The sequence below is a fragment of the Saccostrea cucullata genome, unplaced genomic scaffold (assembly GCF_032062105.1).
Source record: "Saccostrea cucullata isolate Sc308-1 unplaced genomic scaffold, CSIRO_AGI_Scuc_v1 ctg1046, whole genome shotgun sequence".
NCBI classification, from domain to species: domain Eukaryota; kingdom Metazoa; phylum Mollusca; class Bivalvia; order Ostreida; family Ostreidae; genus Saccostrea; species Saccostrea cuccullata.
Genome location: NW_026941103.1, coordinates 1 through 23,520, shown reverse-complemented (window position 1 = coordinate 23,520; position 23,520 = coordinate 1). Strand labels below are relative to the sequence as shown.

At 32.8% G+C, this 23,520-nt stretch overlaps 1 protein-coding gene across 1 annotated transcript in view; it reads right to left on the bottom strand.

Moving 5' to 3' along the window:
- Positions 1-15,449, bottom strand: part of LOC134257204 (semaphorin-5A-like) — an 86,743-nt gene extending 71,294 nt beyond the window's left edge. Inside the window, exons 1-4 of the mRNA XM_062739844.1 lie at positions 15,389-15,449; positions 13,019-13,087; positions 6,585-7,173; positions 3,970-4,055 (exon numbers count right to left, since the gene is read on the bottom strand). The gene's annotated coding sequence lies outside the window, so the exon portion shown is untranslated. The remainder of the gene's footprint in view (positions 1-3,969; positions 4,056-6,584; positions 7,174-13,018; positions 13,088-15,388) is intronic.
- Between the last annotated feature and the right edge of the window lie 8,071 nt (positions 15,450-23,520).

The following is a 23,520-nucleotide window of genomic DNA, read 5'->3' as shown; positions in this document are numbered from 1 at the left end:
TCATTAATTTACAGTAAATAGTTGATTTATTTACACAAAAAACATTCTTAATTGTTTTCCTGACACCAGCGTTTCTTAAAATCACCTAAGATATGACATGTCCGCAGTCATCTTAAAGTTAGGACTAAGATTAGGAGGTCTCCTAAGATAGGATAGCTTCGATGGCCTCACTTAAGACTAAGATATGTCGTAAGTTCGTCTTAAGAGATGTCTTAGTCCTAAGATAGTTTCATAAGCATGCCTGCAGGTTTTCATTTTAAATTAAGATTTTACATTCCCATCGAGTTCTAGAGCGGAAATACACGTTTTATCAGAATTAAAGAGAAACCTTTTCTTTTTTTCCAAATAATTATAGTTTTTGAAAGTTCGTAAAAAAAAATCTATTATATCTATAGGAAAAGTCATTCAAAGATGTCTTTTGAAAAATCAGGTAGGCGATAGAACAAACGTTCGCGGTTGCCTTCCCCACTAAGACTCCTTTGTTTGTTGAACACATTCAACAAATTGTTAATTAAAATATAGAAAATTTTATACCAAGCAAATCAAGTTTTTTGTCTACTGTTCACTGCAGGGGAAGGGGTGGGGGGGGGGGGGGGGGAGTGAGCAGACTTCACAATGCTATTCATATAAATAGTAAAGTACAGATCTGTGTCTGTAATACATTTCTTCTTCAGTGTTATTTTTACTAATGAATACAAATGTACTTGTACTTACGTGCATAAATAAAAATGAGTTGAATTTTATTCAAACGTTTTTAGCCGTGTCATTGAAACATTTCCAAGTTGATCATGTGCATGTTTTGTTGACATATAACATTAAAATATATATATATATATATATATATATATATATATATATATATATATATATATATATATATATATATATATATATAAAAAACTTCACCTGACGAAGAAAAATAATCAACAAATGGGAAACACTTTTCCTTCGTATTAAATGCTTAAATTATAAATTCCCTTTTTAGATCCGGCATGCACTCGTTTCCCATTATGTTCTTGTATTTTTAATTTATTTTATATTTGGTTTAAAAAAAACGCAACTACATGTATGGGTGTTTAAAAAATTGTAAGGAAATTAAAATATTATACCTAATAATTAAAGTATTTTATGGTAAATATAATTAATCTATCACCATTATCATCTGATCAGGGTGGTCGGTTTGTTCCCGTTTTGCACACATTTAATTACAGGTAATTAAAAAATGTGTGAAAAACGGGAATTTGACCAGGTGAAATAATTACTTAATTGCTATAGTCTATACTATTCATGTACTTAGCTTAGTAAATATGTGAAAGATGAACTTATTGTGAAAAAAAATAAGAGAATAAATACAAAGTTAATGTATTTGATTATCTGATGATCTTATTATAACATCTTTTCAAATTAATTTTTATTCACTATTTTCTTTATTATATGTTATATCTTTGATTCATTTAGAATTATATCAAGATTGAAAAGTACATATTCTTTTTTTAAGAAATTGGACTTAATGATAAATAATATGAAACAAATATTAATAATTTATTCAATAAAATCAAATATTTTCCCATGAATATATATGGAATTTTAATAAAATGCTTATAAAATTGTATTAAACCTCTTAAGAATACATTAAGCTAAATCAGATATTCACAGGTAAATCCAGGTAAATCCAAACCAGAAATCAGACTATAATTGCTATCAAAACACACTTCACACCTGTTGTTCTATACTAATTACCAAATGTGTGCAAAACGGGAACACACCGTGTGTGCTTACGGCGATTCGCAAGACTGAGCAATTATTCGTATCGATAGAAGCCAAATCTATCGTAAAACAGCACGATGGGGGTATATCAATGTAAACAGGTTTCACACCTTCTTTTGTTTACAAAGAATCAAAATAATCAACTGGAATTTCATGGATTAATATAATATTTAAATCAGAGACATCAATAAATATATAATGTCTCTGGTAAAAAGACCGCATATTCTGACATGAAATGTAAACACTTATGTTTGTCTTACGATTAAATCCTACTGTATCATATACGAAAGTATAAAAGAAAGAAGAAAATTAAAATTAACAGCCAATATTAAATATAAATAGAGAGTTTAATAGGGTGCTTGGTTGCCCGGAACGTTTTTTACGGCCGGAACCAATCTTACGCGGGCCGGAACGTTTATTATGGCCCGGAACCAATATTATAGGTATTTAGCGTTCCGGCCGGAACGCCAAGTTACCCGGAACGTATATTATGCGACACCTGCAGTAAGTATCTTTATTTGTCCCCTCCTTTATAAGATGGAGTCTCTCTGGTTTCTCTAAATAAAAATTTGTATCGTATTAAGTCTAATCCAGTCAAGAATTCAGTGCACAAAATGAAGCAAATGTTGTGTTTGTGCATAACTTAAAGAGAAAGAAGTTGTATCAAAGTTCATGGATCCATTCCTGGTACATTAGATATATGATGATCATCAAAACAACTGGTACCATATTGTACTTAACATCTCACAACAATAAATAGCAAGCTAGAAAAACATACAGATTGATTGCAATTTGTTATGTGTATCTGGGATTTGCATGCTGGAAGCATGCATTCGTCAAGAATGCATGCAAAGACATGAAGCGTATTCATGTAGATGATCAAAAAAACTATACTATTCCATCCATCATAAATACCAAAGATTCACCTTCTCAACCCGTAGGGTGTTCAATTAAGCTTACATTGTTTACTACAATGTACGCAATATAAATATTCAAGCAAAAAGGAACATCTATGGTACATTCTTCCTGAACTATATATAAGGAATATGATATCTTGTGCAGAATGAATCGTAATTAAACCATTGCATCAAAATAATTTTGTAAGGGTAAAGCAGCAATCAAACCAAAGCAAACATAATGTACATATTTGAAATTCAATCAATTCAACCCTATGGGGCAAATAAACCACTAATGACCTAGCATTTGTCCTTTTGAGGTTAGAAAAATATATGTGAGATTTAATATTCATACACATATTTATAATCTGATTTTAATCTTCTTTTCAAGTATCTGTCAAAGCATATATTATAGAATGGTAAGTCTTCTTTTCAAATTTCTGGTGAAATATTGCCTACACAAAATGAATAAACTTCGTCTTTTGTTTGGTTTCAGCACTCGTCTAATGGCAGAGAAATCAGATCTAGTGGTAGAACATGTACACATTCATTTTGAATCCTGATTTCTTCTACAGCTTTGCAGCTCAGATTCAAATGCAGTTTTCTAGGTTCTATACAAATCTAAATGAAATTTAACTCTTAAAGTGTTTCTCATGTATACATTAAGCATAGGAGAGATATATATATATATATATATATATAAGAACCTGTTCTTCCTACACTCGACAAAAACCATCAGTATATGATGAATCCAGAAGTGGCAGTATATGCGTTTTTTTACCTGGTTCTACTTTATATTTGCCTTGGTACACCTGTTTTCACAGGATTTTAAAAAAAATTCCAAGGCCTTAAAAAGTCAAAAAAACATTACATAATAGATTTAACAAAGTTCTTATTGATTTAATACACATCCTACTTAGGATGGGGACAAAAATAAAAACAGCTGAGAAATGTTAAAATCCAGGTGTTTGATTGATTGGCTGATTAGCCACCACAGGTAACAATTATAGCGGTCCACAGATAAAGGAAATCTCACCAGATCTCAATCCAAAGCCCTCCAAAAAACCACCTTATATTCCAGATACAATCAGACATGTACTGATCCTGATAAAAGACCACAAGAGTCGGCCCGACTCTTGAAGTGAACCCAATCAGAACCTGTGGAGCTTTAGCAGGGACTTTGCCATACATTGGTAGCCCTGTCAGGACATAGACTCCACTATAAATGACAGGTAATAACTGTCTACCTGTATCAGTTATACCTTATAAATGATACCTGTATCAGTAACAACTTATAGATAATTACCTTTAATGATGTCTGAACTGTTCTGGAGCTTTCAATCTAGTACAAAGACCAATCACTTCCTTTTTGTTCCTGGTGGGTTTCAATTCCTACAAATACAATACAAGGTTTAAATTGTTATATACCGGTATACAAAAACCAAAATTTCCAAAGGCATATACCAGTAATCAATTTTCAAAAATAAAGAATTCCTTCAATTTTTCTCAATTTCAGATTCAATCAATCTATTGGAGATATTTTGAAACAATACAAAAATAGTCATTGATAACCTTTAATTCTTTTTTTTTTATATTCTACATGTATATCTTTTTAATGCTACAGAGTCTTTCCTCTGAGATGTTTTGAGCAATCATGTGAGTTGAAAAAAAAATTAGTAGATAAAAAAAATATGTCTATCAACAGGTTTCTGTTTAAATGATTTGCAGGTAACAGATAAGATAGTTAACACTCGGGCTTCAGCCTCTGGTGCCAAACATTGTTCCTGACAACTGCTGAAACACCGATTCAAATCAAACAACCCAAAAATTCATCCCTGTATTTACAAAGTTTCAACCTAATTACCTCTTTTAAGAGTCATAACATAAAGCCTGTTGACCAAAACATTCTATCTTGTGTTTTTCTATAATCCACTATCCTGATATTTGAAGAAGCTTGTCAAAATACCCATCCCCACTACAACCTGTACACAACTCAGCAGCTCACTATGATAACGAAGTGTTTCCATGACTATCAAATCTTTGATTTACAGGATAAGAAAAAAAACATATTTTAGAGGATGTGCAGAATCTGTAAAACCAATGAACTGTAACTTGTTCATAGTTTAACAACTGATACCTTCTCAGCTGATAATTACCAAATCAAATCCATGGGATAAAAACTGATGATAACTTCTTATGAATTTTCAAAGCAGGACAGATTAAAATAGATTGAAAAAAGTATTCACACAGGAAGAGGGGGGCACAAATCAACTATAAATAAAAGAAAATCCAGAATTGATTATCAATGTTAAGATATTGCTAACCCAATTTTACAAGTCTGATGTTTTACAGACGCTCATGTTTTTTACTGCATCTTTAAGTTCTCAAAAAATAAATAAATTTTCAACGAACCCCCCTCATTCTCTAAGATTATCAGACAGGAAATGCAGTCACCGTGTATAGGGATTGCAATCATCTCATTTTTTTCCTCTCAGCCTTATGATCATTAACCAAGTCTTACAGCAAATAATGCCTATAGAAACATGAAAGCAATGTGCATCAACATGGATCCCACTAAACCACATTTGATTAATTTTTCTAATTCAAAAGATTAAAATGAATCAAGAGACAACCCTTGGATATACATCTCAGTAATTCCTCTTGTACAAAAAACAGAGAAGAAATGGGCTTTCTGTTTGTAGTAGTTCACAGTTAGTGGCAGTAGCGCATTTGATTTGGCAGTAGTTCAGTGACTTGAACAAATACTACTTGCGTAACACCACAAGTTTGTACCGAATTAACCACCACAGTTTTTAAACTAGCTCCAGTAATTAATCCAATTTAACATGGATTGTGGATTTAGTCTCCAATGTCAACTTATTTCTAGAGATTTAACGTTATAAATTTCTAGACATACAGATATGTGCCAAAGAAACTTTGACATAAATTTTATAGTTGTTTGTAATTTACCATAAACATTAGTCAATTAAGCATATATACTGTATATATATGCTTATTTTGTTTGTTTGATTGTTTGTCTTTTTTTTTCCTCAGACACTCAATACGACTTGTTCAGGCTTTTAGAACTTCAGTACCTGAAAAATGAATTCAGAATTCATGCGATTTCTTTTTCTCCCCATTACTTTTGAAATTTCTACATTTTACAAGTGATTTGTGCCCAATTAGGCATGGCTGAATTTGTTGCCCACATTTGCTCATTAAATGGAGAGTGGTGAAAGTTTTATTCATATTCCGACCTGATTCCAATAATAAAAGCTAATGCTCCAGGTCCTTTTCTTTCAAGAGTTTATTTGGGGGATTATCTGATGCCAGTTGTAAAACTGCACAGACCATCTCTCCTAAATACAGTCAGTTTGATACCCTACAGTATACTAAAGGATGACTTTACTAAATATCTATTAATTTTTTATACCCCCCCCCCCCTCCAAAAAAAAAATAATAAATATGGAGCAAAATTGACAAAAATGCAACTTAATCATGCATAATTAATTTCTCCTAGCTGTTTTGTTTTTTTTTCTTTAACACAATATCATTACAGGAGGTTCAATAAGGTTACATATATGCAAACAAGTCTACAAATTATATGTCCTTAAGATAAACAGAGAACATTCAATGTTTGTTTGAACTGTAAACCAAATCATGACTTTGAATTCATCAAAATTTCCTAAGCACAAATCTACTGTCCTGTTTGTTTCTTCCATGTCACTTCAAATCAAAAGAAATTATTTAAAACAATGGACTGAAGAAATACAAGATCTTTGATCCCTCACAGAGTCTGTCTACAGGCAATATATATGACCTCTGTCCCACTGAAGATTCTATTTTTCAAAAGCTCTAGCATGACATAGGCAGAATTTGGGGGAGAAAAGTGTTACATATATAACACCTGAGTCGGCTTACCTGTCAAGTTGTTAACAAATCTGCTCGTATTTTTAATCAGTAAACATTCCAAGTCTGAATTACAACTGCAGAAACATAAGTAAACATTGATCACTAGCACTAAGATTTGGGGTCCAAAAATTGTCAAATACACTGGACAATAAAGTAAATTCTTCAAAATATCACTGTGTAAATTTTATATACTGAAAAAAATCTTTTCCATAAAACTGCTGCAATCTTCACATCACATATGATTAATTCCTTCAAAGTTGAAATACTTTTGAAATCTCCAAATTATGCAACTTTTAAAAATAATATTTGTTCACACTATAAAAATTCTCAATTTCTAGAATTTTTCAAAAAAAATCCCAACACCACTAATCAATTACTTTTGGATTTGAGAAGCCTGTTACTTTTCCTTATTCCATTCAAGAAAAAAATTTTCTAGTAGGCAGGCCTTTTTTCTTCAGACTGTTTAAAATATGCACGCACAGGTAGAGGTATAGTCAGTGGAGTGTGGCAATAAGCCGGCCTACCTCTCTCTCTCTCTGATAACAGGCGCAGGATAGAGGGCCCTTTAACAGTGCCATAGTGTTTCCTGCCATTCCCCCTACAAAATAACGACACAAAACACAATTAGTGTCACAGTACCAATATAATACAAATAATTTGGATATACAGTACTTATAATCATCAGACTCATTAAAAGGAGAAAGTATGAATTAATTTACTAACCCAGAATGTGGGTCAAATTCTTCAGAACACTTTGGAAAGTTTTCTTTGCTAATACAGAAATAAAAGTCCAATCATTATCCCTCTGCCATGATTACACATTGTACTATGCAAATAATTTTTGAGTTTAACTTCAATATTTCTAATACTGATATCTCAAATACCATTGATATGTTGAAGTGATTTAGAAGTCCCAACCACTTATTCCTCAATTGTATTTTAATCTGCATGGATGTCGTTAATCCTAAGATGTCTTAGTATTTTCTTCATCCCATCAAATTTGAGATAATGAGGTTGGACCGTACTTTGATTTTTGTATTTGATATTTAAGTTGGAGGAACAAACATTTCGGTTAATGTCGATTATGAAAGAAAATCACCTTGATCCATTAAATAGAGTATATATTTTTTACATCTAGTTTATACCTGTTTCAGTATCTTGGGTGATTTTTGGCAATGCACCTAATACCCCCAACCTTACATACGTAAAAAATATATCTATCAAATAAACATTTTAAAAAATCAGCAGGGTCTCACTTTACAAATAGTGGTGGTTATTTGGTACAAATGGAAACAAATCCCAAATATACCTGTCTCATAATAAATGCTTAAGTTCCACACAATATCATTTACACTGGATATCTCATTTGTACAAATTACATTAAACATATTCCACCTGCTGATAAAACTCTGGTCTTTTAAAAAAAGTTTCCCATTGCCGTAAATCATCACTAAATGTCAATAAACCACTAATAAGAACGTAATCTCTACCTTTTATCAAACATCTTTCGCAAACTGGAGTTAGAAATTACAAGAACTTGATTAAATCTGGTTCATTTTAGTTATGTAATACACCATATTAACATCTTTTAATCACAAAAATTAAAGCAATAAAATGAAGGAGACATTTACGTAGGAAGAACACTAATAATGAGGCCTATGTTAATATCAATAATAAAATGTACAAAGAAATAATCTCCTATACCATATTACCGGTTATTTTAGGAATTAAAAGTGTAGTCCCCCCCACCTTTCTTTTTTGCTTGAAAATTTCTGAGTCTGCCATTTATTTAAGTTTATGTGAACTGTCCTTGAAAAAATCAGGGGAGTGGACTGTATTTTGTGGAAAGTTTTTGCCTATAACTTTCATGGATTTAGGCTAGAGTTTGTCCACTTCTCTAAAGAGATTAGGCAGGGCTAGCTGGTTAAAAATTTCACCAAACAGGTAGTAGCAAAGTTAGCACAGCATCTAACCCTAGTAATCTTGTAATAATTTTAAACGTGAAGTTCTATATTACACCAAGCTTCTACTTCTGATGTTGAAGGGAATGCATGCAGGAATTTCTTTTATGTATTAATCACATTTACACTGATTTATTATACATCTAACAGCATTTAATGACTGTAATGTGATCGTGAAAATACCTAAATCTTAAACTACATACTCTCTAAGTCATATATGTTTGACCTAGTTTAGCTAACATAAAATTTCAAGCTGTTTATTATTCACTCAAAAGATATAAGTGTCAAAATTAAATTCATAGCATTTACAATTAAGTCCATGTGTGCATTACATTCCTTTTTTATTTCATGTTGAATTCATGTCTTGAGAATGGCATATACCTGTATGAATTTTCAAGGCGGATTCCGCCTGGAATTTGGGTGGAATTGAGCAGGAATTGGCAAATTCCGGGCGTACTTGAGGCGGAGACGGAATTTTCAAAGAGTTACGCCTCAGTAGAAGAGACGTATTACAGGCGTCATTTCAAAATTCCGGGCGTCAAATGGCAAGTTCAGATTTTCCAGGCGTAAAATGGCAGGAAAATACAAACAAAAATTACGCCTGGAACTTTCAGGAGAAGTAAAAGCCTCTGATTGGTCAATTTAATTATCAATTAAGGGTCATTTCAGATAGGAGGTTAAGTTTGAATTTGATCATGAAGGAGGGAGTTTAGTATGAGTGAAACAGGAAATGCAGATATCTCAATGTTAAGGCTTTTACACTTCTTGAGGATAACACAGTGTCTGCTGGTAGGTGTGATCATGAATATCTAGTACCTATTTGAGTAAATTTGATTATGATTATGTACAATGATAGTTATATCTGTTTGACCCTAAAATTACTTTAGATATTTGAGTTTGTCCTTGCACACATTCTGAGAAATATATCAGTCTGATAGAGGCTGCAGTGAGAATGTAACTGTAAACTGCTGAGTAAATTCAGTCAGTAACTAAAATGTTAATTTCAATATAATTATTGAAGTGATAAAATGTACAGGTATTGTAAAAAAGTTGAATTCTAAATACACACTCAATCATGGTGGTCGATGGTGTTTTAGTGTCCCTAATGCACAAAATTCATGTTATTTTTCTATACTTGTTAATGCTATATGTTAATGACCTGTCATTATGTTTTCTTACAGTTCAAAAAGCTAAATTTTTAGCTTTAACATTGTAAATCATAATCTGAATGTTTTTCTTTGTTAACAGGGTAAATATATAGGTTTTTAGGTCACATAGTATTATATAATAACAAGGACATTCCAGGCGTAATTCTATTCCAGGCGTCACTTTAGTTTCCAGGCGTAATTTTTTTTACGAGCGTCATTTATTTTTCCGGGCGTAGCTCATTTGCATTTTTCGCCTCAAATTCCTGCCCATTTACGCTTGGTTTCCGCCTAAGTTACGCCCGGAACCTGTGTATCACCATATATGTAGAGAGACAAATTGACGCCTCTCCAAGTACGCCTCAATTCCCCCTATATTCCAGGCGGAACATTTCGTACAGGTAGCTAACAGTCTTGGTCGATGTTGTGCATCAGGAATTCATAAAGACCTTATACTGGTACGACCTGCCACAAATGGGGGAGTGTATAGTCACAGTGCTCAATAACTCAATACTTGATCACCTTTTTCCGTCCATTCATTCCTTCTAGCATAACATTTCATTCATGTCAACCAATTAAACCTTAAATTCTCCTAGAAGCTTTCCTCAATAAACTCAACAGTTGTGATACACAACTTGTTGAATTCTTTGACAAAGTTTTAAGTTTATATATCTGTCTGATTTTTACATACAGTCACATGAACAGGGCCATTCAGTGAGCTTCAGATGAAGTACTAGTATTCCCTCAGTATATATGAAATACGAGGATTTCATGAACTCCTTTCTGTAAGGACTTGGATTACGTTTCTAAAACTTTTATAGATGGTCTCTAAAATTACTGTAAATGAATTCTTGAAGTACAAAGGCTAAATTCTTACATTTTAAATTAACTTGTCTGATCAAATATCATTACAAAGCTTCCTAGCACTTTTCATGTGCAAAAAAATATAATTCTTTCAATTCAGAAGTTGGGCCAACCTTTCATCCTGTCCATATTAGTTAATGCTTAACATTCATTCATTCAAATTTAAATAATTTTTCAAATTGAGGTTAACATTTTAGGAGAAATTTTAGAAGAACAACTTCATGGTAGAGCACTCCTCAATAAAATTTATCAATAACATTGAGCAATGCTAACATCAATAAAACAGCCACAAGATAATCTTCCTATCATAAAAGACTCGCATTTGCATTTCGGATGACAGTGACCTATTATTCTATATGACTGGTTTTCACACATCAAAAATATTCAATGAACTAATATTGACAACCCTCTGTGTTAATATACCCAGCTTGTCATTGTGGTTATACATACAGACCAAAGATCCATATTTATCATACAAATATGCAAAACACACACATAAAAATTCACACATTACAACCATTGTGGTTCAAACAAGGGGATGATGGAAAGTCCCCTGTGAGATTAGAGTTACTTCTCTTGAATATAAAAATTCAAAAATAGTAAATATTCAAATTCAGTCTAGACAGCGTAGGTGTGATGCTTCATATTAAATTAAAGCAACCATATGTATTTTTGGAGCCCATGTGTAAAGTTCACATAGAATAATTCAGCTATTACTGTATGTCAACCATCTTTGAAGCATCTGCTCATTTTGTTTGCCTGCAATTAAAAGAAGGTTGGTACTTATCTTTATAGTATGTGTCTAACAAGAAAATAGCATGTAAACATTACCAAACAACTAATATTGGCTCACAATATAACAACACAAACATAAAGGCATAGCCTTTTACATCCGCCTCCAACAAGAATATAAAATCCTGTCCCCGGGGTTTAACAGGGGAAGATAACACATTGACAAATTACCAAACAGGTAATAATTAACTTGTTAATCAGGCAGTTAATCAGGGTGATAATGGCTGATAGATTGTAGGATGTCTTATCAGCTGCCCTGCTAATGGTGGTTCTACTGGATCTGACAGCCCATCTGGCCAGACTCCTCATATACACCCCCTCCATCTTATCAGGGGAAATCACTATCTAATGGCCAGTCATTAACAGGGCAGACACTGTAATGACTACAAGTAGTACACTGTGTACACTACAACCCAATATATCACAGAAGTCAGAATTGTCTATGTACAGCTTCATTCTTGGAAAACTTGTTGCAAGTTTGACAATTTATGAATATCTCAGTAGGATTAAGAATGTTTATTACTTTACTTATATTAAGTTCTGTGTGTGTAGATGTTTGTGTATGTTTTTTTTTCTTGAGTTTTATCTACAATGATTTTTTAAAGGTATTCTACATAGTAGGTATATTTTGCTGAGAGTTCAAAAGGGAAAAAAATCAAACTTTTTAATTGCATGGATTATATTAAAATGATTAAAAAAAAATATTCAAATACATATAATGTATACTTGACTTTGTATAATTTTTGTACTGGAAGTTTATGAGTACCCAGAAATTTTAGAAAACCTTTTTTACTTTCTATGTGAATGAAAATTTCAGGAACTCCTTTTAATATCTCTATAATTTTGTAAATAACGTACCTGTATTGCAAAAGATGTTGATAAGAATGCTTATACTGATTATACCTCCTGGATTATATATCTTTTTTTTAAATAAATACTGAATACAGACTACTTTTGAGGTCTTTTGTAATTTGTACCAGTAGTTTTATCCACCATTGTAATTACTTATTGGTGATTAGAGACGGAAAGTAAACCCTGGGAAACTCTCTACCTCTGCCACTGATAGCAAATCTAAAGAAACCCAACTGAAACCACTTGCATAACATATAATATTTAAATTATCTTCACACAAAACTAGCTATTATTCCTACTGTTTAAACACATGCAAACTGGCAGGACATCTTGCGATAAAAATCAGGATTGACTTATGAATTAAAGGACATACATTACATCTATAGTTCATTTTATTTAAACATTTGGAATTTATTTCAGGAAAAATAATATGTTTATGTAAAAATGATTAAAATGACATCTTATAATTGGGTACACTTTTAAAATCAAATGAATACATTCATATGTGACAGCATTTGTTTTATAGCAGAAAATATAGAATAACTTAATTGTCTATATTAATTAGCATATCTTACTAACTACTTTATATATCCTAGCTAGGAGAGAAGTTTTTTTCAATTTATTATCCAAAAACAATTTGAAATAATAATGATGTACCAGGCAGTTTGTGACTTTGGCCTTTGACTCTTTCCACTAATTATCAATAAGGATAATTTATTAGTTAAAGACAATATATATCACTTCTACACATTTTCCCTTGACCTTCATACCTAAAACTTTTCAAGTCATACAAGGTTGAAACACACAGAGATATCATCTGAAAACCAACCTGTGTCACAGACAGACAAACAGACAGATGGAAGGGGGAATGGATAGACCAACATCAATAGCCCATGATCTATATATACAAATGGAAAGATGATGAAAATACATGTATGCATATTAAATCTGTTAAGTAAATAGAGCAAAAAGTTAAATATGTATTGTATATTTACACTCATCCTCAAAGCATCAACATTTTATCAGGATACATTGGAATTCTTTTAGTTTTAAATGGGAAGTCAATATTTACATTGCAAAATAAGAAATGGAAGAACATCTTTTTTTCAGCTCAAACAGTAAAATACAAGTGGTGGGCTGGACAAATTAGCAATCATACTTCAACTCTAATGTCATTTATGAAGGTTTTCAGCAAACATTCACCCCATTAAAACTTTAAAAAACACATCAGGGACGGACAAGTTGTGAAATCTCATGACTAAGATTTCTCCTATCAAAAAGAATTTTTTTTAAACTGAAGATATTGTGTATCTGCAGACAGGTTTAAATTGTTGCTGAACAGCAGGACTGGATTTACGGTAAAACCTTGATAGTTCAAATATCCCCTCACAGGCAAGTACCTGTCTAAAACACCATACAAATAACACCAAAGATTCAAAAATCTCTGTGTATGCTATCACTTGCTTAATCTCTACGGGTAATTAAAAGGGTGTTCACATTTCTGGGGTTATCTAGATGGTCCACTAACACTGTAAATGGAAAGGTTGCACATTTTTACAAATACGGAAGATAATATCTCGTAATCTCACATCTAATAGATATCTACCAAAAGAGATGTCAAAGGTTTAGATTTGTTAAGATTTGAATTCTTTAATTAAAAGGGACAATTTTTCAAGGAGGGGAGACAGGATTTGTTTCTTGCTTTTTATATTCTTTTTTCTTCAGCCCTCTTGAAGCAGTATGTCTATATGAACAAATAAATATATTAACATAATACTACATGTACACCTGTGTTTTGATTACTTCACACAAAGATAAATTTTGAATAAAGATTTCAAATTGCAAGTATCATATGATCGATAACAATGAACATACAAGACTCTGTAAACAGAAGCATTTCAGAAGTTAAAAGGGAGTCCACTGATAACATACCCATCGTGACATTCTCAATATGACTTGCATTACTAAACCAATATCATAAAATTATCACACCATATTGTGACCATTTCTTCTATAACTGTAGAACTTTAATATCCCATTTAGCATCAACCTCATTGCTGGGGGCATTTCTACAACCAGGTGAGTGTTCCTTAAATGACCAGCACAGGTGTGAAAATACCCTCTTAATTTATTACCTTGATAGAAGGTGATAGACATTAATTCTCACCTTACAGTTACTATTTCAAAATTCTTAATTTGATGTATGCTAAGAAACTGCCCCAAGAATCACTTTAAATTCAGTGATTTTTTATTCTGTTTTTATATGAGTATCTCAAACAAAGTTACAAAGACCCCACAAAATATCTATCTAAAAATACTGTTACAATGTATTATTTCTTTTTCTGGTAAAATGAAAACCATTGAAAGATACTACCCATTGAGATACAAGTCACATGTAGATAGTAGTGTTCCAATCATCGATTATAATCCAAAATCAGTCAATTGCTTACATAATCCAAGCGCTCGATTGCATTTTTAAGATTCTGATTAATCGGTTTGTTATTTCATTTTACAAGCGTAACAGTTTTTAACCTGAATTTTCCAACTTATTTGTGTAACGTAATGGTGCGGATAAACAAACACTTGTATTTGTACCCGGATCACAAAGCATGTTTCTTGGCATGGGCATACTTTGGGTTCTACAAGATGAACGGAGGACCAGCTGGATCACCACAAAAAGTAGTCATTTACCCATTCTTACCATTTACTTGTTTAAATTGATTTACGGTACTTTTTAAATGTCTGATTATAGTCAAAAGTTAGTTAGTTACAGTTACCCAATCATTGATTATGAAATTCTTACCGGTTCCCATCACTACATGTAGAACATTATATACATAAACTCCAAACATTCACTGCTGATAGTGATGTTCCAATTCATGTATAACAAGAGTTGGTAAAAGACAACATGAAATCATTATGCATGGTTTTGCACCAAGGGAGCTCTCTTAAAAATATATAAAATTATATATCTTTTACAGGTATGAAAAGATTAGTACACAAGAGAACGGAGTTTGTGCACCTTACTATTTAATTTTTTGATTTGTTACATGTAAATTTCAAAACAGCATTTTTATCAGTTTAGGTGGTCAATTTGGCTGGTAGCTGAATCTTACGGAAAACACTGAAACCCTGAATAGACAATGCTTTGCCAGAAAACTAAAGAGAGATAGATTCTTTTAAATTATGAAGGATTTACCTGTTAAGCATGAATGCTGATGACTCCAACCCACATAGGATGTCATAATGTTCTGTAACAGGAAGGGAGAAAATGTATGCATGGCTGAACAGGGAATCGGACCCAGGACCCCTGCATCTCCAGTCAGGTGCTCTACCAACTGAGCTATCCAGGCTGATATCCACAGCCCAAGCATTACAGTTCTCTTGCCATCTGACTATATTAAGTGAACTAGAAAAATATACATCACAGAAATTGTACATTATCCATAGAGTTATTCAGTTTGAAAATAAGAGACTTACTTTAAAGTATCTGACTAATACAGTACATGCAGATGAAGCAGCCAATGGCATAACAATTATCATAGACCTAAAGCAAACATCTACGATAGTGTAATTAAACATTCAATGGTACAAATATGCAGATACACGTACACATTCATTAATCTTTTTTTTTTCCTTCAAATGACATTCTGTTAAAATAAAATACTGCGAAATAAAAAAATATTTTTAAAAAACCTGTGTTTCCCTCAGTTTCATTCCAAGTAGGTAACTTACAAAGAATGAACATGGATGGTTTCTCAGCATGTTCGATGGACAAGGTGTTTTTGGTGCTGACAAATCATCTTAGACTTCAGTACTCAATATTTCTATCTTGCTGAGACTTTACACAGATGGACACAATCCTTTCTGTTTAGTGTTGGTGTGGTTCAGGTTGGGGTGTGGATCCCAGTTCCTTCAGTTTTTCCTCACCAGCTGCTCTGGTACATATTGCTTCTATTATATGTTACTGGTTCAAATTTAACAGTTTTGATTAATGCAATCTAGCAAAATGAACATTTTAATTTATCATTTGCCTAAGACAGGTACGTAGCAACAATGGGGGGGGGGGGTGCCCCCCATTTTTTTCCCAACATTACTAACTTATACTGTAGGAAATTTTCATTGAAAGGCTGGTTGCCGGAAAATATAATATTGTAGGTTTTAAAAAATTGGTACTGAAAGAAATTGGCTTCTTAACTCCCACCCACCCACGAAATAGGATTTTCGACTTTGGGAAACTTTTCCTTTTTTCTTTTCTTTTTTTTTTTTTTTGCTTGTCAACTTTTTCAAGTAACTAAAAAAAAATTTCTCTGGCTGCCCCCCCCCCCCCCCACTTTCAAAAACGATGCTACGTGGCTGTAAGATAAATGAAGAATATGGAAGATAAATGTGAAACCTTTTCAATGATGAAACTGGCGCCATCAAACCATTTTCTCAACACGTACAGTTTTCTCAGAGATATAATATCCTGGCGTATTGTATTTTCGACCTATTAAGATGCAATTTATTAATTTATTGCAAACTTTATAGAAGCTGAAAAACTGTGGGTTTAAAATGTTAGCATATGTGTAGATGAATAAAATTATACAACCCAAATTGCAGTTTTGTGTTTATTTTATTTATATGCCATAATATGGGTAGGGTGCATTTTTACCTACAAAAATATTAGCGTCTTGTGTTTTCGACCTAAATATAGTAATAAAAAGTAAAACAGTATTGACTTTAAATATCTGTTGGATATTCCAAACAATAAAAATACAATTGTCTGTCTTTCAAAAAAACATTGAACAAGTTCGATATTTCAGATGCAAATACATTTATTCGTTGGTTGAACCCATTTGTCAGGAGCTGTGCATTTCCAAAAGAAATCAATGAAATTATGTTGCATTTTTCAGTAAAAATCTGTAAGAAAGTGCCCATTTCTAAGGGAGAAAAAAAAATTCGTTTGATCCACCCATTCATTTCAATATTCATGCGTCTCTTTGACAGAGATCTTAATTTTCTTTCAGGAAAATGTCATCAAAAAAATCTTTGTAATTAACCGATAACGGCTTTGATTAATCAACAGATAAAATGTGCATTAGTAAAAAGACTAGAATTTATGACATCGGACTAAAACCATCGGAGAAATTCCGTTGAATTAATTATTTTGGGTATTTTCACTACAGTTGTGCTTGAAAGGTATTTTCCCAAGTGTAGCAACCGAAAATAATGTTCTACCGCACGGTGTCTGCACGGGAAACAGATTGAGAAAAATAGGTTGAAAATACAAGACGGTCGAAAATAGGATACGAGACGATATGTCTCTGGTTTTCTATTGCAAATATATATATATAATATACACGTTTATAAAAGAAGAACGGGCGGCACAACAATCTCATCATTGACAAAATTCAAAACTCAAAACCTTTGCAAACCTACCATTTCACTTTTTATACCTCCTCACACAGGAGAACAAGCCTTGCACGTCATTTCGTGTCTTCCGTGAGTTGTTGGAAAGGCCCGGGTGTTGCAAAAAACTATTTTTGTACTCCAAGATAACTATAAACTAATAAACAGCTGATAAAATACACTTACATGTCAATGACTAGGAGGTTCCAAACTTCTAGAGGAAAACATTGTTACTGAATTCACACTCTGAGCCCGCCCCCCTATTCAATAGAATGACCAGTGGCGGATCAAGAGGGGGGGGGGTAACGGGTTGCACCCCCCCCCCTTTGAAAAGAGACAGCAGAAATTTAAATTTTTCGTTGTGTTTTTTTTACTATGTCTATAGAAAATGTTTAGTGAAAGGCTAATGTTGTAATATGATTGCGCCCATGGGAAAAGGGCCCTTATGGCATTTTTTATGCATTTTGAGTTTTTCAAGGATTCTGATAGAGTAAGGTTATATAAATAAATTCGGTTGTGAAAAACAAAATGAAATCACAGCCCCTTTACAAAATAGGATTTTCATGTTCGGAGATTTATTTTCCCTTCTTTTTCAAAAACTTTCTGGTAATCCATACAAGTACTTTTTCCCAGGTTGATGAAACTCCCACTTGTAAAAACCATACACCACCCTGTATCCTACTGAGTTATTTAACTATATGTAATGTATGTGTACAACGTACGTTATGATAACTCTTTTCGCCTTCAACCCCCCCCCCCTTGAAAAATTTCTAGATCCGCGCCTGAATGACTGATATTCGTTTTCATTACAAATCCTCCATGCAAACATATCTGAAAAAGGTATTATTTCCAAAATAATCTTTGCCCATTTTCCAGTTTACTTGTACTCAACTGACATTTAAACCATTGGAGAATTTCAAATATTTCTGCAAACATTAGGACCACCTTTGTTGTTGTTTTAATTTGTTTTTGTTTTTTTTTTTTAAATGAATTTTTGGAGAAAAAGTTTATTTTAGCATTAAATTCAAGAAAAGATTATCTTATATCCGATCCCAGGAATTATAATAGAAATATTGAATTGATTGTTTTACAACAAAACCTTTTATAATTTTAAAATCTAATTTCCTTATATAAAATGCATTTTCAATAGCAGGAAATACTCAAAAATGCTAAAATAGCGCTTCAATTTACAGTAATATCCCCTCCTGACAAATGGACGATTCTGAAATTGGAACTGCATGGTGACACTTGTAAACCGGTAAGCCATCTCTCTATATATATATAAAAGGATCTATGTGCTTTTAAAAGAGGAAACGTTTGACGTAATGCCTCGTATATCAAAGCCCTTCATTAATTTCGTTGTGATCGAGGAAAATGTACATTGATGAATTAAAGGTTTATTAACTTTTGTCTGCATAGACCGAAAAAAGGTAAATCATTATTATTGTTGAAAAGGAGGGGGGGGGGGGGTATAGTGTTGCATAGAGCACCAATTCGACATAAAAGCATATAATTTAACGCATTTTAAAAGTATTGCGCCAATGACAGTCATCGATTCATTAGATGAGTGAAACAATTCATTAGAGGATCTCTTCAATCATATATAAGTGATATCTATGGCATGCCAAATTCACAAAAATGAGCTAAACATAGTTTCACAGTCGATAAACTAGGTTTATCGGTCGTAAACTATAGTTTACGGACTGTAAACTATAGTTAACAACGTTAATCTATATTTTACATCCGTAAACCATAGTTAACGCGATAATCTATGTTTCACAAGCGTAAACTATACTTAACACTGAAAACAATCATTTGCGATTGCAAAACATAGATTATCTGATAAATACAGTTTCACGATTTGTAAACTATAGTTTACAAACCGTTAACTATAGTTAACGATCTGATAAATATAGTTTCACGATTTGTGAATCTATGATTGACAACTCTTAACTATAGTTTACGATTGTGAACTATAGTTTACAAACGTGAATCTGTGTTTATCAACAAAATCTATTGTTAACGCTTATTACAGACAGATAAACTTAGATTATCATTCGTAAACTATAGTTAACAACCGTTAAATATAGTTTTACAGATGAAAAACTATACTTAACGAATCGTTAAATATACTTAACGAATCGTTAACTATAGTTTACGGTTTGTAAACTATAGTTTACAGTCGATAAACCTAGTTTATCAAATGTGAAACTAGGTTTATCTCATTTTTGTGAATTCGGCGTGCCATAGATATCCTTAATTTTGTGCGATTTGAGTTGTTACATCATTAGTTTATTTGATTGATATTGTATGTTGTTTTACGCCCCAGTCGAGTATTTTTCAATCATACTCAGGACTGACCATTGAGCAATAAGGGTTCTGTATCATTTGACATCTCATAAGCGTCGGAACATCTTACTCCCCACCCCCACGAAATAGGATTTTCGTCTTTGGACACATTTACCTTTTGGGGGGGGGAGGTTTGTCAATTTTTTTTTCTTTTCACTTAGCCCCCTCCCACTTTCAATTTGCTTCCGACGCCAAATCTCATGGACAAAACTCAAATGTTTCAGTTTAAGTGCCAAGCGCATGACAAAGGAACAGTGACTGCCCATTCAGTAAGTGATTCACATTCGAACTCGATCACGACTTTCCAATAAACAGATCAAAGAGCGAGCACTCTATCGACTGAACTACCGTGAACAGTTTATTTGGGGGGAAAAAACCTGCATGGCTCTCGCAACGATAGAATTGTCCTCCAATAAATCAATTGAATTTATATAAACAATAGTTTAATTTTAATGCGCACAACAATTAAAGATACATTCAATTGAAAGAGATCAACATATCACTTACAGCGAAGTCTAGATTAATCTTTGCGAGCAATAATTTAGCACAATGTTGAGCTCAACAATTGAATGATTCATTTATCAACTGAATTAAGGAGGACAACATTTGAACTGAAGCGCGCCTCAAATCGATTTTTGCTCTCATAAATTAACTGACTTGAATTTGAAATTATTTTTTATCATTTTATTTAACTACAGTTTCTGCAGTTATCCTTCATTCATATGATGCACGAATAAATTCCTTTGACACGTCAATAAAAACTCTATTCGATTATAGTGCACAACACCTGATTTTATGTTTTTTAATGTTATTTCAAAATTTTAAAAAATAACTTATATGAGGTTCTTCCTATAGTCCTAGCTGAATTATGTGGCAATACAACATGTGTTTATGCAACAGTTAGGACCAGAAAAATATAATTTATTTTATTTATTACTTACTCAGAATTCATCAAGAAATTCTATCAATTATAGTCCCCACCCACCCCCAAAATACTGAATTTTGGCATGAGGCGATACCAATGGATACCATGCATGATTGCATGTACTTTTAATGTACAAAGAGGAGTAACTCTTTCAACGAACTCTTTTTTTTTTTTTTCCTGTATTTTAAAAAAAAAAGATATGTATAGAAATGTCTTTGTTTCGGTTTATCTTTGAAAAATGATAAACTTATACGTGCAGTTTTGTATAAAACAATAACATTATTTGATCCAATGATTCACAAAAGTAGGATTGGTAAATTTATTTTATTTTTTTGCAAACTACGAAAGCCCATTGAGTTCATTTTTGTAGGTAAAAAAAAATACAAAATATATAACGCGTTATATAACGCAAAAATTTCGCAACATAACGCGAAACTTTCGCGAATAAACGCGGAAGTTTCGCGTTATAACGCGTAACTTTCGCGATATAAAGCGTAACTTACGCGTTATAACGCGAAACTTTCGTGTTATTTCGCGAAATTACTATACGACCATGAACGCAGACTGGAACTTCTATGAATTATTGAATTTATTTATAAAATATCGTTTCCTCAGAAGATGAACTGGAGAAATGATGCGAGAATATTTCCATTTCTAATCTTTTATCACTGTGATAACACTTTGAAAGTTAGCGAAGTTGATTTCTTGATAATTCTACCGTAATGTAAATCAGGCAGAATGATAGGTCAGGAGCTAAGGAAGCTTAATATACATGTACATGCAAATCTTGTGCTGCTGTCTCTGTGTGTCTGACGAAAAGGGGGCCAAATATGCATGTAAATCTCGTGCGGCTGCCTTTGTGTTTGACATCAGTGGGCAAGGACTATTGAAATTGGAATGGGAGTCCTTGTGTAAATTAAATCTATGTCTACATTTTAAAAGTCTAAATCTACAATTTTATTTCACAATGAAATGAAAATATAGGGAATCACTGTCTAGTTAGTATAATATGCCAGGAACAACAACGATTGTGGGAAACATGGGATAAATTATGCATAACGGGCTTTGCCCCTTATGCAAATTATCCCATGTTTCAATTACGATGATAAATATAACTTACTTTTTAGCTAACCTGAGCTGAAAGCTCAAGTGAGCTTTTCTGATCACCCAATCTGCGCCGTCCGTCCGTCAATCCGTCTGTAAATTTTTCACATTTTTTATTTCTTTTCAATATCCACAGGGCTGATTTTAACCAAACTTGATGTAAAGGTGAATGAGATTTAAAATTGTCAAAATGAAAGGTCAAGTCCACATACAAGGGGGAATGATATCAATTTCAGTTAAGTGTGCAGTTTTGCATTACGTCACAACTTATGATCACAGCTGCGCTCAAGGTAAAATAGTACACGCCTCCTAACCGCAAGCTTTACGACTGTGCGTTTCTTCTAATCCCTGATTGGTTGCTCCGTGTCAATGTTGATAATATGAGGTTACCAATCACACAGCGGAGTTGAGTTGTTTACGCTTGATGTACGAGGGTCGTTAGAAAAGTTCGTGGACACATTGAATTACGGAAAATATATTGTGTACTGTGAAGTATAACTTATGTCTGAATAAATTCCTACATTTTGTTTATTGGTATGTAAAAAATCAGGTCCATATAATAAAATCTTGAAAATTTACAACGATTTATATTATGAGGTTATGGGATTCACGGAGCCATCACTTGACGTAAGGCGACGTAACAACCAGATTTCAGCCCGTTAAGCTTTGTCGCAGTTCTACAAATCTTTAGTTTTTTCTTATCTTTTTTCTACTTTAAAATTGAATATCTATATCAAGACATGTTACTTTTCTTCTATAATGTCTTTTGTACTGCTTCGGATATTATTGAGATCTTAAAAAAAGTTTATGCAGTTAATCGATCAGGTATGAAAACTATGCAAAACCATATAGGCGCAACGCAACGTCCATGCGATACGGGGGTATTGAAGTATCGCTGGAGTTAATCTTTCAAAATGTCATTCCTACCATTCTTAAAGAGCTACAATCATTTGAAAACTTGTCCTTTGTAGGTGTAGGAAATTCCCGGCAGCATCTTGAACATAGACATATTCCAGTCTGCATACATAATTTTTACGTTGTGCAGTGCTCCATGACGCTCAGTGACGTTCGGATTTTTGGCTGTGTTTTTACGCAATAATCATTTACAAACGGCTATAAAACAGTCATATATCCTCCAATTTAGTTCATAATTTCTCCCAGTGACGTTTCATGAATACTTTAGCGGCAGGTAAAATATCATAAATCTTTTTGCGCTACAATTGTGCAATTTTTAATTTTAATAAAGAGTCTTTGTGATGTAAATGTGCCAAAATGTAGCATGCTCCGTAAAGCAAGTTTTCTCAAAATAAAAAAGCTGTATATTTTTTAATAATCACCGGAGAGCAACAATTTCTTGCATATTTATTGGAACAAAGGTAAAGATTCTATCTGGAAAGTTTGACCGGTTTCGTTGAAATAGCGCGCTCACAATTGAACTTGTCCGCGAACTTTTCTAACACCCCTCGTATCTGTCGAAAAAGATCGCGACGTAATGTCAAACTGCACACTTGACTGAAATTACTAATTATCAAGAAAAGACAAAAATATAATGAAGTCATTAT